General features: G+C 51.2%; 1 protein-coding gene across 1 annotated transcript in view; it reads right to left on the minus strand.

Annotated features, from left to right (window-relative positions):
- CHLSN (cholesin) overlaps nucleotides 1–10439 on the minus strand; it is a 121719-nt gene extending 111280 nt beyond the window's left edge. Inside the window, exons 1-2 of the mRNA XM_040455697.1 lie at nucleotides 10426–10439; nucleotides 10244–10336 (exon numbers count right to left, since the gene is read on the minus strand). The gene's annotated coding sequence lies outside the window, so the exon portion shown is untranslated. The remainder of the gene's footprint in view (nucleotides 1–10243; nucleotides 10337–10425) is intronic.
- Nucleotides 10440–14045: the final 3606 nt, after the last annotated feature.

The following is a 14045-nucleotide window of genomic DNA, read 5'->3' on the forward strand; positions in this document are numbered from 1 at the left end:
TAAAATCCATATTAGATTATCTCAGTTTCTGAAACCGCAAGTGATTCAGGGTTTATCGTTGCTGCCGCTAGCCTGCTCAAAGAAGAAAGGGTAAAGCTGTTCTAGGAGAAAAGTCTAGTATCCTTTGCCCCAAATTACAATTGTCCATATATTATGTCCAGCACTCAGTAGAAAACAGCTGTTTACAGAAGACAACACATGATAGAAAACCAAGAAAAAGGAGGTACCATTTTCACTGTACAATGAATCGCTGACACTCTCAGCCAGCATTATAACTTCACGGTCTGAAAACGTCCACTTCCTGATGGACAGCTCCAGTCACATGCTGACGTGACATCTAAGGCCGGGGAGCACATCAGGAGCTTCTCGGCATGCTGTGGGATTCTCCGCAGTGGAGGGCACAGCTTGGTGCCAGAGACCACATGGCCTCAGAAACATGTATGCGTATCTCCAGCTGCAGCGGACCTTCCGAGTTATTTGGCCTCAGCGCAGGACAGCGGAGGCTACGGACTGGATGTGCTGCAGAATCTTCCAGTGCTCTGCGCCCCACTCAAAACCAACAGACTTCCAAGTTTCCCAATACATGAGTGGTGCTCATGTTAACTCTGGTCTGTGCTGCCTCCCACATCCAAAAAGGCTACTTTCTGCTTCTCTGTGGCAGAAAATTGTGTTTGTTTTCGACGTCTGCATTACAAATGAACACAGAACTTCTTAGTTTAAGCCCGTAAATTTAGCAGCTTCACTCACAGTCTCTGAGGGGTCAGAAATGCCGGAGCGGCTGAGCCCTGTCTGAGAGAAGGTCCCTCACAAAGCCACGAAGCGTCCGCCAGGGCTGTGGTTTTGTCAGAAGGTCTGTCTGGGGGACAGTCCATTTCCAAGCCACACGTGGCTACTGGAAGGATTCACTCCTCACAGGTGATTGGGCTGAGGGAACTCGGTTCCCGCTGGCCATCGGCAAAAGCCCTCCCTGACCTCCTTGTCACATGGGTTCCTGCACAGGGCAGCTCACAAAGCAGCTGGCTTCCCAGGGGCGAGTGAGCAAGAGGGCACACGGGAGGGGAGGCACAGGCTCTTCGTAACCACACACTGGATGATTCTATTCATACGAAATGTCCAGAACAGGCAAGTCCAGAGACCATAGGTTAGTGGTCACCAGGGGCTGCTGGTGTGGAGAGAATGGGGAGTACTTCGTGGGTACGAGGTTTCCTTTTGGGACGAGAATGTTCTGGAACTAGATGGTGGTGATGACTGCACACTATGAGTGTATTAAATGGTGCTCAATTATTCACTTGGAGATGGTTTTAAAATGGTGAGTTTTGTGTTTCTTACCACCGTCATGTTCCTCCATAAACGTGGCTATTATTCACGTCGAAGATGGCTGTGTTCCTTCGCATCTGTGTATTTCCAGCCGCCGCCCCTGCCCAGCCATCTTGGCTGAACTTTGCTGAATGTGTAGAACAGTAACAGGAGTCTAAAAGTTAAGACGGCACAAGAAAGTACTGGACCCCTCCCAACACTCCTACCTCATTGCCACCCACCCCATCCAGGTAGCCAGCTTCATTAATTTCTCGTTTATCCTCTGTTTCTTTTAGCAAAAACAAGCAGATGCGTGGATATTATGACACTTACTACCCGTTCCCTACACAGAAGGCAGCAGAGCACACGTTCTCCTGCACCATGCTCCTTCCAGCCGACAATGAACCCTGGAAATTTTCCGCCAGTTACAGGCACCCTCTCCTTTCCTACAGCTTCTCGGGGCCCTGCGGGGGGACTTACTGTGGCTCACATGGTCAGTGCCCATCCACAGGAACCGTCTCCAGCTGTAAACCGAGCTGCGCTCAACAGTCGCGCACACTGGTTTTCCTATTGTTGGTGGCACACCTTCAGGACAGGCTCCTGGGGCGGGACTGCCAAACATAGACGAATTTGGCTGGGTACAGCCAGATTTTCCTCCGTAACGGTTGACGTTTGGCATTCCCACCTGCCACGTGTGAACGTCTCTCTCGCCTACAGCCTTGCCAACAGAGTAGGCTTTCAAGCTTGGATTTCCGCTCATCTAATCTTAATTTGCGTCTCTCCTAACTCAAGTGAGGTGGAACATCCCTTTCTATACCCTGGGGTCATCCTTCTACACTCTTGTGGCGTCGCTTCATCCTTCACCCATCTTCCTACCCGGTCTCCGGTCTTTTCCCCCTCAATGTGTACATTCTTTGTGTGCTAGAGACATCGACCTTTACTGGGACATGTGTTGCAGATACTCTGTCCTAGTTTGTCACCTGCGCTTTGGTCCTGAGTATGGCGTTCTCTGCCACGCAACCGTGCTTCGCCGCTGTGAACCCTTTCCTTCACCCATCTTACTTTTGCGTCATCTTAAGAAAGCCTTTCCCATTCCCAGTTTTGGAGAAGCCTGGCCAAGGTTTCGTCCCATGACCTGTTTGGCTTCATTCCTTCCACTCACACTTCTTTAAATTTTTTTTTTTTTTGATTATCCATTTTTGAAAGACAGAGACAGAGCACAAGCAGGAGTGGGGCACAGAGAGAGAGGGACACAGGCTCCAGGCTCTGAGCTATCAGCACCAGAGCCCGAGGTAGGGCTCGAACCCACGAACCTCGAGATCATGACCTGAGCCAAAGTCGGACGCTCAGCCGACTGAGCCACCCAGGCGCCCCTATTCCTTCCACTCACATTTCTGACAGGAGTCCTCGTATGCGTGACATAAGGACAGACCTGATGCTACCTTTCTCTAAACGGCTATCTTCTTAAATCAACACTGTTGTTCAAAAAGCCCATCCCGGCTCGTGACTTGAGATGCGCCTTCCCTTCCGTCACATCCACGTTTCCACACACACTTGGTTTCCTACTTCAGTGCACAGATCCATCCGGTGCTGAGCCTGCAGCACGCTACTCCACGCACTGTTCCACACACCGGGGCTTTACGATGCCCCGGGAGGTCGGGGAAGGGCTTTCGCCATCTCCTTTGTTCTTCTTTCATGTGCACTTTGCCATACGAACCGGAGCGTCAGCTCGTCCAGCTCCAGAAGAGCAGCTTGTTGGGATTTATTTTGGGATCCTCTTAGATTTAAAATTCATCTAGGAAAAACGGAGCTCTTTCGGATGTGGCCTTCCTTTCCAAGAACAAGAGCTGTCTTACTGGGTTGTGTCCACTTTTGTATCTTTCGTGAGTGTTTTAAAGTTTGGTCCGCTAAGGATCTTGCATAAATCTTAAGTTTATTCTTAAGTATTTTATCTTTATTGCCACTGTAAACGCGATTTGTCTCTTCCATTGTATCTTTGGGTTATCATGACGGCGATGAAGGTTACTGATTCCTGTCTGTCAGTTTTATATCCTGTTACCTTTTGAAATTCTTTCATCGGAGGAGCTATGTACATTTTATGATCTTAAGGAAGTTGTGTCTCATGTCCCACTTTACTGAACAGTCTGTCACGGAGAACTGAGATACTCCCGTTCCTTTCTCATCGACATCTCTATCCCTTAGAGCTCAGTCTGGGCTCAGTGTTCAGTCTTCCTTCCCTCCCCCTCTCTCCCACGCTGCGGTGTCACCCTGGCGTGGCTTTCCGATCAAACATATGCCAGTGACTCTAAATCCTGTTTCTGGTCTCGACCTCGCCCCCTGGACTTAATTACCCACCTGCCTAAACGGTTTCTCTACACAGCAGATCAGTAAGTATCTCGACAGAACACGCTCACAGCCAGGCTTGGGATTCCTCCTTCCAAACCTGTTCCCTTCCTCATCGTGCTTAGCATCCACTGCCCCAACCCAAGTGCCACCGAGAAAAGCGTCCCCACTCCTCTCTGCCCATCACCTACACATCTTGTTAACACACTTTCCACGTCCCCTGCCCCCGTCTAGCCCAGGGCTCCACAACCGGGCACCTGGGCACCCGCTCTGCCCTCCTAATGCATTCACCACCTCACAAAGGCCAGAAAGATCACTATTTTTTAAAAAAGTCATTAAGCAGTTGGCATTTAAAATTTACTACTTTGGGGGCGCCTGGGTGGCTCAGTCGGTTAGGCGGACGACTTCGGCTCAGGTCACGATCTCGCGGTCCGTGAGTTCGAGCCCCACGTCGGGCTCTGTGCTGACAGCTCAGAGCCTGGAGCCTGTTTCAGATTCTGTGTCTCCCTCTCTCTGACCCTCCCCCGTTCATGACCTGTCTCTCTGTCTCAAAAATAAATAAACGTTAAAAAAAATTTTTTTTAATTTACTATTTTGTGAGACAGAGAAAGTGCACGAGTGGGGGAGGGGAGGAGGGGGTAGAAAGAGAGGAAGAGAGAGAATCCCAAGCAGACTCCACACTGTCAGCACAGAGCCCAACGCAGGGCTCAATCCCACCAACCACAAGATCAAGACTTGAGCCAAAATCAAGACTCAGATGCTTAACCGGCTGAGCCACCCAGGTACCTCCAGAATCACTTTAGAACGTGGATCAAATGATTATATTTTCCATTTTGAGGGTAAGATATTCATAATTTTTAAAAGTAATCCCAGGGCGCCTGGGTGGCGCAGTCGGTTAAGCGTCCGACTTCAGCCAGGTCACGATCTCGCGGTCCGGGAGTTCGAGCCCCGCGTCAGGCTCTGGGCTGATGGCTCAGAGCCTGGAGCCTGTTTCCGATTCTGTGTCTCCCTCTCTCTCTGCTCCTCCCCCGTTCATGCTCTGTCTCTCTCTGTCCCAAAAATAAAATAAACGTTGAAAAAAAAATAAAAAAAAAAATAAAAGTAATCTCTATGTCCAACTTGGGGCTCAAACTCACCACTCTAAGATCAAGAGTCCCACACCCTACTGACTGAGCCGGCCAGATGCCCCCGATGTTTGTAATTTTAAAATTCCCCCAACGTTTCCTCAGCAACCCACAGCCTCACAGATTCCTTTTACATTTGCCAGGCGGGAGCCTGATACCTATCTCGTAACTAAGCCATGTAATAACAAAGCTATAGAAGTAACAATTTCAAAACCGGGGAGGGAGCACAGCAATTTTGCTGTGTGCTGTATTTCTATTACTGCAAAATCATTCTTTGACTAAGAGGTGGTTTTGCTACATAACAGCTCTGGTATTCTTTACCCTGATGGAATTTATACTTTTTTTTTTTTTTTTAAGTTTATTTATTTGTGGGGCAGGGAGGCGAGAATCCCAAGCAGGTTCCACGCTGTCAGCACAGAGCCCGACACTGGGCTCTATCCTACAAACTGTGAGGTCATGACCTGAGTCAAAATCAACAGTCAGACACTCAACCCGCTGATCCACCAGGTGCTCCCGGAGTTTATACGTTTAGAAGCTAACATGTATTTAAACGTGCTTCACTACTCTTTGGACACCCGTAGCACATCACACCGGCGAGGGGTATTAATGGTGGGGGAGGCCGTGTGGGATGGCATGGAAATGGCGTATGCTTTCTGCTCAATTTGGTGGTGAACTCGAATCTGCTCTAAAAAATAAGTTCATCAATTAAAAAAAGTCAAATCACAGGGGCACCTGGGTGGCTCAGTCGGTTGGGTGTCCGACTTCGGCTCAGGTCACGTTCTCACAGTCCATGGTTCGAGCCCCGCGTCAGGCTCTATGCTGACAGTTCAGAGCCTGGGGCTTGCTTCTGATTCTGTGTCTCCCTCTCTCTGGCCCTCCCCGCTCAGGCTCTGTCTCTCTCTCTCTCTCTCTCTCTCAAAAATAAACAAACACTAAAGAAAAAAAATTTTTAAAAAGTCAAATCACAAATGATCCTTCCCCAGGCTTATAGTTCAAATAAATAACCATAAGGAGACCTGGCGATTCTGCCACGTCACCAGCCATTTCGGCAGGAACGTGAACCACGCGGATCAAGCCCAACTCCCGCAAGACACTCCTGAGCCCCCCCCCCCCCCCGCCCCAACTAGCCTCTGGCCTCAGATGCAATAAAACTGCTTTCCTAATTGGCACAATTTTTCCTAATTTAGCAAAAATTACGGGGATTCCGTTTTCTCCACTTGTTCCTCCTACAAACTCCACCTTGACCCTTGGATGGCTCATCCCGTCCACGTACGAAGCTTACCGCAGGCTCCCCGCACACACACACCACCACGGCAGGTTCCAGGCTCTGGAACAAGTTTGAGGACCCCTGCTTTGGCCAAACCGTGCAAGGCTCACTGCCCTCTGTTAGATGGGGGTGTATGACGGCGGGGGTGGGTGGGAGGGGACGTGGCCCCACAGACCAGAGTCGGCCTGCCACCAGAGCTCTGTGGTGGGCAGCGCGGGGACCAGCCTGCGGTGGGAGAGGGACGTCACGAACGCCCAGCCAGAGGACAGCCACGATTTCACGTCTCGGCACCGTGTCTGCGCCAACACCTGGGGGCTCAACAGAGAGAACCTGACTTTGTCCCTGGCACCCCAGGAGCTTTCTACCTGGCACTACGGAAACAGCAGCCCTTCTGACTGCTCTCGTTCTCCAGGGAACGTTCCCTGAAAGCAGGAAGGGAGACACGTCTCACCGCACCAGGACGGAGGCAAAGCAAAGCCATCCACACACGTCAGTTTACTCTGGTTCGGAATATCTCCAGAATGTAAAATTAACCCACTGCTCTGCCTGTCGGCATAGGGTTTTGTTTTCGTTTTTTACAAGCCACTTTAAAAGGCTGTTTTTGTAGCATTTATCGCAAGAAAGTCTTAGCTAGGGATGCATTCTGAGAACAGGGGTGGAGGTAATAATGCTACAAACGTGGGTGTGGGCAGGGCTCCCCCTAGCGTCCTAATGAGAGGGAGGAAGGAGGACCCGCTCGGGCAAAGCAATTAAAAGCAAACCGCAAGCCGCCTCTTCACCCATTTAGTGAACAGCACAGCCGGATACTCTCCTCCTCCCTGCGCCTTCCACGCGATCCACCGTGATCACGAGTCTGTATATCATCTCAGGAAAACACAGCCAATCAACACCCACCGGGGTCTCTCCAACATTTCCAGGTAAGGAAAGTGAGCCCCGTCCGACCCCTGACAGACGAACACAGAGCACAAAACTCAGTGTTACGTTTTTCTCAAAACTGCACGCAAACTTTGAGCGCTAAAAAAATTTACTACGCTACTATTAACCTCGGTGTTTTCCACGAAAACCTGTACACTTGTGGCTTCTCCGATCCTTGGCACACAGTCACATTCGAATTCTTCCCCCGTCATGAGGGCACCTACACGAATGAACTCCCTTAGCTTAAATTCTTCACATGGACGGTTCTCAGAAGATGAGCAACCTTGCTAATTCAAGACGTTCTTTTAGAGTAAAGGGACACCGTGTCTTCATCGGGTTAGGAAAAAACTAAACCAAAGGCAGGTACTGAGGGCATGGAAAACTCATGACGCCGGGATGACATTTTAGACAACTTAGCACCTTCTACCAAAAGGACCTCCTCTTTGGCGCAGCGACACTAACACCAGGAAACCCCTCGCAGGCCGCCCAGAGCTGGCAAGTACCGGCCAGACCGTGCAGCTGCTGGAGAATGCGTGCTGGGCTCCCAGGAGGAGGCAGGTGGTGCAGAGGCAGGTTGGGACCTTGGTATCTGTGGACAACACAGCTGCCTGATGCAAGGGACACTGAGCAGGGAGTCAGCGCCCAGGAGCGTGACAAGGAGCCGGGACGCCTCTGCCCTCCCAACCTTTCACACCCTTGGAGCTATCTGAATATCTACTAACAGGACCGGAGGGAAGATCCCAGCCATCCCAACCCCGCCCCCACCCTGGTTCCAGCTCCCGCCCTAGCAGTGGTCCAGAAGCTGATGAGCGGCCTTCTGACATAGCCTCAGGCCAAAAATAGACCTAGGCTCGTCACAGGCCTAGGTCATTCCCTCCTCCATCTAATGAGGAAGGCATTTTATCATCTCCCACCATCACAAGAACGGGGAGTGCAGGACAGTAAGAATTTTGAGAGAGAGGGGTGCCTGGGTGGCTCAGTCCGCTAAGCATCCGCTTTCGGCTCAGGTCATGATCTCACGGCTCGTGGGCTCGAGCCCCACATCGGGCTCTGTGCCGACAGCTCGGAGCCCGGAGCCTGCTTCGGATTCTGTGTCTCCCTCTCTCTCTGCCCCTCCCCTGCACGCTGTTCCTCGAAAATGATTTAAAAAAAAAAAAGAATTTTGAGAGAGAGAACACTCCTAACTTCTGTTACAGACACGCTGCACGATGAAGCGGGCGCGGCAGGCATGAGGTCTCGTTCCTGTGTAATCGCGACTGCTCTTTCATTGGTCGATCGCCTCTCGCTGGGCCTAACTCATGGCTCAAGCTCTATCGCAGGTACGTGTGTACAAGAGAGAACAGTCAACGCACACGGTCCGGCACAGACCGCGGTCTCGGGCACCCACAGGGGCAAACCCTGTGCTGAGGGGGGCCACCGTCCCGTCCCAAGTCAAACCCAAAGACGGAGGCACCAGCGGATTCCTAGGCTGACCGTCCTTCCGGCTTAAATGTGGGTGTTTATCCTTCAGTTCGGTTAAGAACAGCACCGTCTAACAGAAACGTAAGGCAAGCCACCTACCTGTTTCTAAACTTTCTAGTAGCCACAGTTAAAAGAAAAACTTTATCGCTTTATCTAATCCATCATATCCAAAATATTTCAACACGTGAATAATTTTTTTAACAATGACGTATTTTATGGTTTGTCTTCAAAGCTCAAGTGTGTTTCAGATTCTCAATCTGGACATTAAGTTTTCATGAGAAAGGCCTGACCTGTATTTAAAATCCAGAACTAAAAAAAATAAATAAATGAAAAAATAAATAAAATCCAGAACTGAAAAACCAGATTCACATACCAAAGTTCCTAATGTACTGAAGGATTTTTCTAAAAAGTAAATCAAGTTAACAGCCTTTAAGTTAGATAAAACTAAGAATCCAACCTCCAGCTGGGCTTGCTGCATTTCACGTGCTCCAGGCCATCTGTGGCCAGCGACTGCATATCGGACGGCAGGGGTACAGGACAAGTGATTGATCCAAGTGGGGTCCTCAGACCCACAGCATCACCATCAGCTGGGAATGTGCTGGAAGTGCAAATCTCAAGGCCCACTCAGACCCCTAGAACCAGAAACTCCAGGGGCGGGGCCTGGCACAAGCCCTCTAGGCGACTCTGAGCACGCCCAAGTGAGAACCACTGGTCCAGAACAAACGCCACCAAGACAACTCGCAGAAGTTTTGATCACCTATTTGCGGAATGGAAACTGAACGGGAGCCCTTCCCCCCATCGTGTGTTGAAGCCGTGAGTAATTGCTTGGATTTTGTTAATCCAGGAAAAAGGGGTGCGCAGGTGGACGACCAGTGGGTTAAGATCAGGACCCGGCTACAGGGACGTTTTGCTTCACTGGTTCCCAGCGCCCAGGGTCACCGGGCACAGGGCTCTCTCCTGGAATGAGGCCATCAGTATGAGCCCAGCATTTATAGTCCGTATGGCCACAAGGCTGCTCTCTCAGAGTGGGGGCCGCCTTTGAACACGGGCCCTTAGCCAAGTAGGCCCAAGGCCTCCCCCTTCTTCTGGGCTCCAGGGGCGGTCACCATGGAAGCCACTGATAAAGACAGAGTGCCATCAGCTGTGCGGGTATGTAAGGGACAGAGGCCTCCACAGTGCCGGGTTCTTGCGGGACTCAGGCCGGGTAATACTCAGACCCTTTGCTCTCCACGTCACTTCATTTGGGGGCAGGACGGAGGAAGCAGGGGCTGACGCAGTTTAGCCAAGCTCAGAATATCGATACCCTTCTGTTTGCTTTGCCAAAATTTGCACATTTTACTGGAAAAGTTTTAATGACATTCCAGACTGTTTGCCACGAGAAGCGTAAAGGCACTACAGCACAAACACGGTCTGTAAAGTTAAAATACGCAACACAAGCTAATGTCTCCATGCGGACGGAGTCACATCATCTCTTTACTTTCCATCTGAAAGAGAACAAAACAACAACTTATTTTTGTAGGTCCATCTTGACTAACCCGGAGCAGCTGATCATATTAAAGATCTGTATTTCAGAAACAGCTATAAAACGCCAACCGTGTGATCCGCTCTGTGCTGGAATAAATTGCACTGATAACCCGGAGCTCAAGAAAGCTCCAATCCAGACTCTCGATCACCCTGCCTAGTCTAAGCCGTGTGCCAGGAGTACATAACTCGGAGTACAGAATTTGAACCGCTCAGTTAGTACCTGTACTGCACCGACTTTTCCGTGCTCACCCGACAAGAACCGCCACACCCAGGACAAGGCAAGTGAATCTGTGCACGCCGTTCGGACCAGTACCTGAGTCGCTGAGCCAGCCAACTGGAAGACGACGTATTCAGGGCTCCCGACGGCCTGGACGGCTCGGAATCAGAGGCTCTGGCAGCTGCACACCTACACAGAAAGGTTGGACCAGCAGTCACGACCCCTCCATCGGCTTACCCGGAGAGCCACATGCTCGGTTAGGGAGCCAGGACACTAACCCGTCAACCCGGTTCAGGCACAGACAACGCGAGAAATAAGCAGAAACTAAAAGACGGTTACCCTTCCGCTTTCCTTCAACAGCAGGTTTAGGGAGATGTTTCTACTGACTTGAGGAAGGTGCTCTTGGTTATACTAGCGAGTGGGTTGAATCGTGTCCTCACAGAAAGATAGGCCGACGGGTCTTAAAAGGGACCTCAGAACGTGATGTTTGGAAGTAAGGTCATCGGAGATGTAATCAGCGGAGATGCGCTCAGAGTGGAAAAGGGTGGGGTCCTAATCCAACATGACTGTGTCCTCATCAAAAGAAGACGCCCCGGGGCGCCTGGGTGGCTCAGTCCGTTGAGCGTCCGACTTCGGCTCACGTCATGATCTCGTGGTCCATGAGTTTGAGCCCCGCATCGGGCTGTGTGATGACAGCTCGGATCCTGGAGCCTGCTTCAGATTCTGTGTCTCCCTCTCTCTCTGCCCCTCCCGCGCTCATGCTCTGTCTCTCTCTCTCTCTCTGTCAAAAATAAACAAATATTAAAAAAAAATTTTAGAAAAAAAAAAAAAAGATGACGCCTGGACAGCGACACATAAGGAAAACCCGTGTGACAGACAGAGAGGTTGGGGAGAGGCAGCCTGCAAACCACCCACAGTGGGGGGAGCGGCCCGGAGTGGCATCTCCCCAGAACCTCGGGGGGGAACCCGCCACACCCCCATCTTGGCCTCCAGCCTCCAGAGCAGGGAGACGATGAACTTCTGTGGCGTAAGCAGCCCAGGCCGTGGTACTTTGCTCTGGCGGCCACAAGAAAACAACACAACTAGAATCCAACTTTAATTTAGATTATATTGATCCAAGTCTCTACAACAAATATTTCACGTCAACAACTTAGTTCAGTGCAATGCTCAAAGGTACCCTATCCCAACCGTGAGGGTTCCGGGTCCGTGTACGCGGGCCAGCACGTCCCAGCTCAGCCGCTCTGCTCACCCGGCTACGCTGACGGCAAGGTTCCCGCGTGGGCAGCTGTGATCCAGAGGGTGTCTACGCTGAATACGGAAACTGCCGCGGCCCTGGTCACAAATCACCTGCAGCATCTCCTTCCTGCACCCCTCTTTTGAGTGCCGGCATATAAAAATCTGAGAAAGCAAGGGCTGCTTTAACGTTTCTTTTTTTTTTATTGTTTTAAGTAATCTTTCCACCCAACATGGGCTTGAACTCATAACCCTGCTGTCAAGAGTCACATGTCCCACTGACGGAACCAACTGGGCATTTCAATTGCTTCCATAAGCAATTATTTAACAAACACCCAATAAGACTGCCAGCATTTAAACTAGAATCAGTTCTTAGCTACAAGAAATAAAAACGCCAAGACTTTACACAAACATCTTACTGTCAGGCAAACGCAGATACTAACTAAAAGGTTTTAGCAAGTAATAGAAAGCAGTGCGTTAAGTTGGTCTTCACACGAGGCACCTGGACGTGTCCTCAGCAAAAACCCTTCAGACCTAGGAGAGTTCGGAGTGGGGACTGGGGATGGAGGGAAGGAGGCCAAGCCCATGGCATGGCGCACAGTCCCACCAAGGGGAGCTGACTCGGGAGGCTCTGGGGACATTCCAGAGAGCTGAAGATCTATAGCCCCTATTCCCATCGGTTACTGAAGGGTTTTTTTGTTTTCTTTTAACGGGAGGGAGTGGTATACACTCCCAGGCACTGCTGGCGCTGTGAGCTAAGGGTGGCAGCCAAGAGATGCTCACTTAGTGGCCTAAGGGCAGCCTTCCGGCAAGGACGGGCAGCTGTGGACTGCCTCAAGTCACCCGAGCATGCGCACCCAGTGCAGGGAGCAGAGGGCCTGCTTCAGGGGAGCAAAGGAGGGCATGCCCGCCCTGGGGTGGGCTTGGGTCATGAATCTGCGGTGAGCCAAGAAAGAGGAGGGCCTTGTCAGTGCGGGGGGGGGGGGGAAGCAGAGCGAGGGGAGCTGTGGTCTTGTATAGATGTAGGGAGGTTTTAGTAGAGCTCCCAGAGGGCCTGAAGGGAAAAGCACACCACCATATGGCCAGAGCAGCGGGAACAAATCGGGGTTGTGGGGAGACTGGGGTCGGCTGGTCAAGAAAGGGTTTTGTGTGCTGAGCTGTTCTCTCATGCCGGAGGCCGAGAGCAGCAAGTAAGGGGTTAATAGGCTTTCTGCTTACTTCCTGCAATCACTGCGTGTGGAGCATAAGCAGGGCGTCTCCGAGTAACCTGGGAGGGCCTTCGGGAAGGGCGAGCTGCGGAGCTGGCCCAGACCAGCCCCCGGAAGGCCCGAGAGGCTCTGAGAAAGTGCGGTCCAAGAGGAAAGGGCACGTAGACACACGTGTTCTACTGAAGGCAAGGTCAGTTTGAGTCTCCTTGAAACGACAGGAAACAGATTTTTTGGAAAGGGATAAATCCACAAGATCGAGAGAAAAAAGAGTTACGAGATTTTAGAGAAAAAAGCACCCGACAACAATGAACTTGGCAAAGTGAGAAAGCCAAATTGTGAGCTGGTGGGGAAAGTCAAGAAGCACCCCTCTTCATTAAACAAAACCCTCAAAGGCTCAGACATCAGCAGTGCCGGCAGGTGAGGGTGACGTGGGACCACAATGGGAGAAGGCGAGAATCAGACCTCCACCCAACGCTGGCACAAGATGGATGCTCCGCAGAGGGTCTCACAGAGGCTCTGGCCTGGGGAGCAACGGGCAGGAGGACCCCCACAAACATGGGAGGGGCACGCAGAAGGCAGCAAGGAGCTTGTGCTCCACGAAGGGGAGAGGCGAGTGCTCTGTCCACCTGGCTCCATGATTCTGGAAGCCAGAGTATGCTCTCCCCAGGCAGGGAACAGAACAGAACCCTACCTTCTCCAAGGAACCTGATCAGCCTAAGAGAAAGACCCCGAAGTCCTAGGGCTCCAGGGTTTCCCGAGAAAGTGGGCCGGGCAGATGCCCCAGAGCAAAGGCCAGAGTTCACACTGCACCAACTGTGCGAGTGGGCAGCCAGCAGATCGGGCACGGAGGAGGACATTTACTGTGACGCACAGAAAATACCCTGGACACAGATTTCACAGGGAAAGAAAACTTCAGGGGGAAAAAAAAGGAGACCGATCCAGAAAGTGCAGCACCTAAGGAACAGAAGGCTAGAGGATATCAAAGAATCCAAACTCCAGTCGGAAGCGCTGGAATTTCCGGTTTGGAAGGGCCCACTGCCTGCCTAGTGTGACAGATGAAGAGGGATCTACACCAGGAACACTGGATGGGAAGCTTCCACACTCTGGGACGAGGGGGAGATCCTTCAACCGCCAGAAGCAAAACTGGCCCCACAAAGGACCGCAGTAGAACAACTACGCAGAATTGTCTACGGCAACAGCGTAAGTGAGGAAATGAACAGGGTAAGTGCCCAAATGAACAATTCAGAGCCTGGCTGCTACCTCATGCCGCTAAGCCAGAGGAAACCAAGAATGAAGATCCGGCGAGGTACACGGCCTCCATTTGTGTATCTTCCACAGTCCTTCCCGGGGAGCAGCGGGGGCATGGGCCTCCCCACACATCAGGGAAAAACTAAGAAAAAAAACACGACACAGAAAGTAGGGAAACTTGGATCTAGCCTTAAGAGAAATACAGACAG

The sequence above is a fragment of the Herpailurus yagouaroundi genome, unplaced genomic scaffold (assembly GCF_014898765.1).
Source record: "Herpailurus yagouaroundi ecotype Mexico unplaced genomic scaffold, PumYag 216, whole genome shotgun sequence".
In the NCBI taxonomy this organism is placed as follows: Eukaryota; Metazoa; Chordata; class Mammalia; order Carnivora; family Felidae; genus Herpailurus; species Herpailurus yagouaroundi.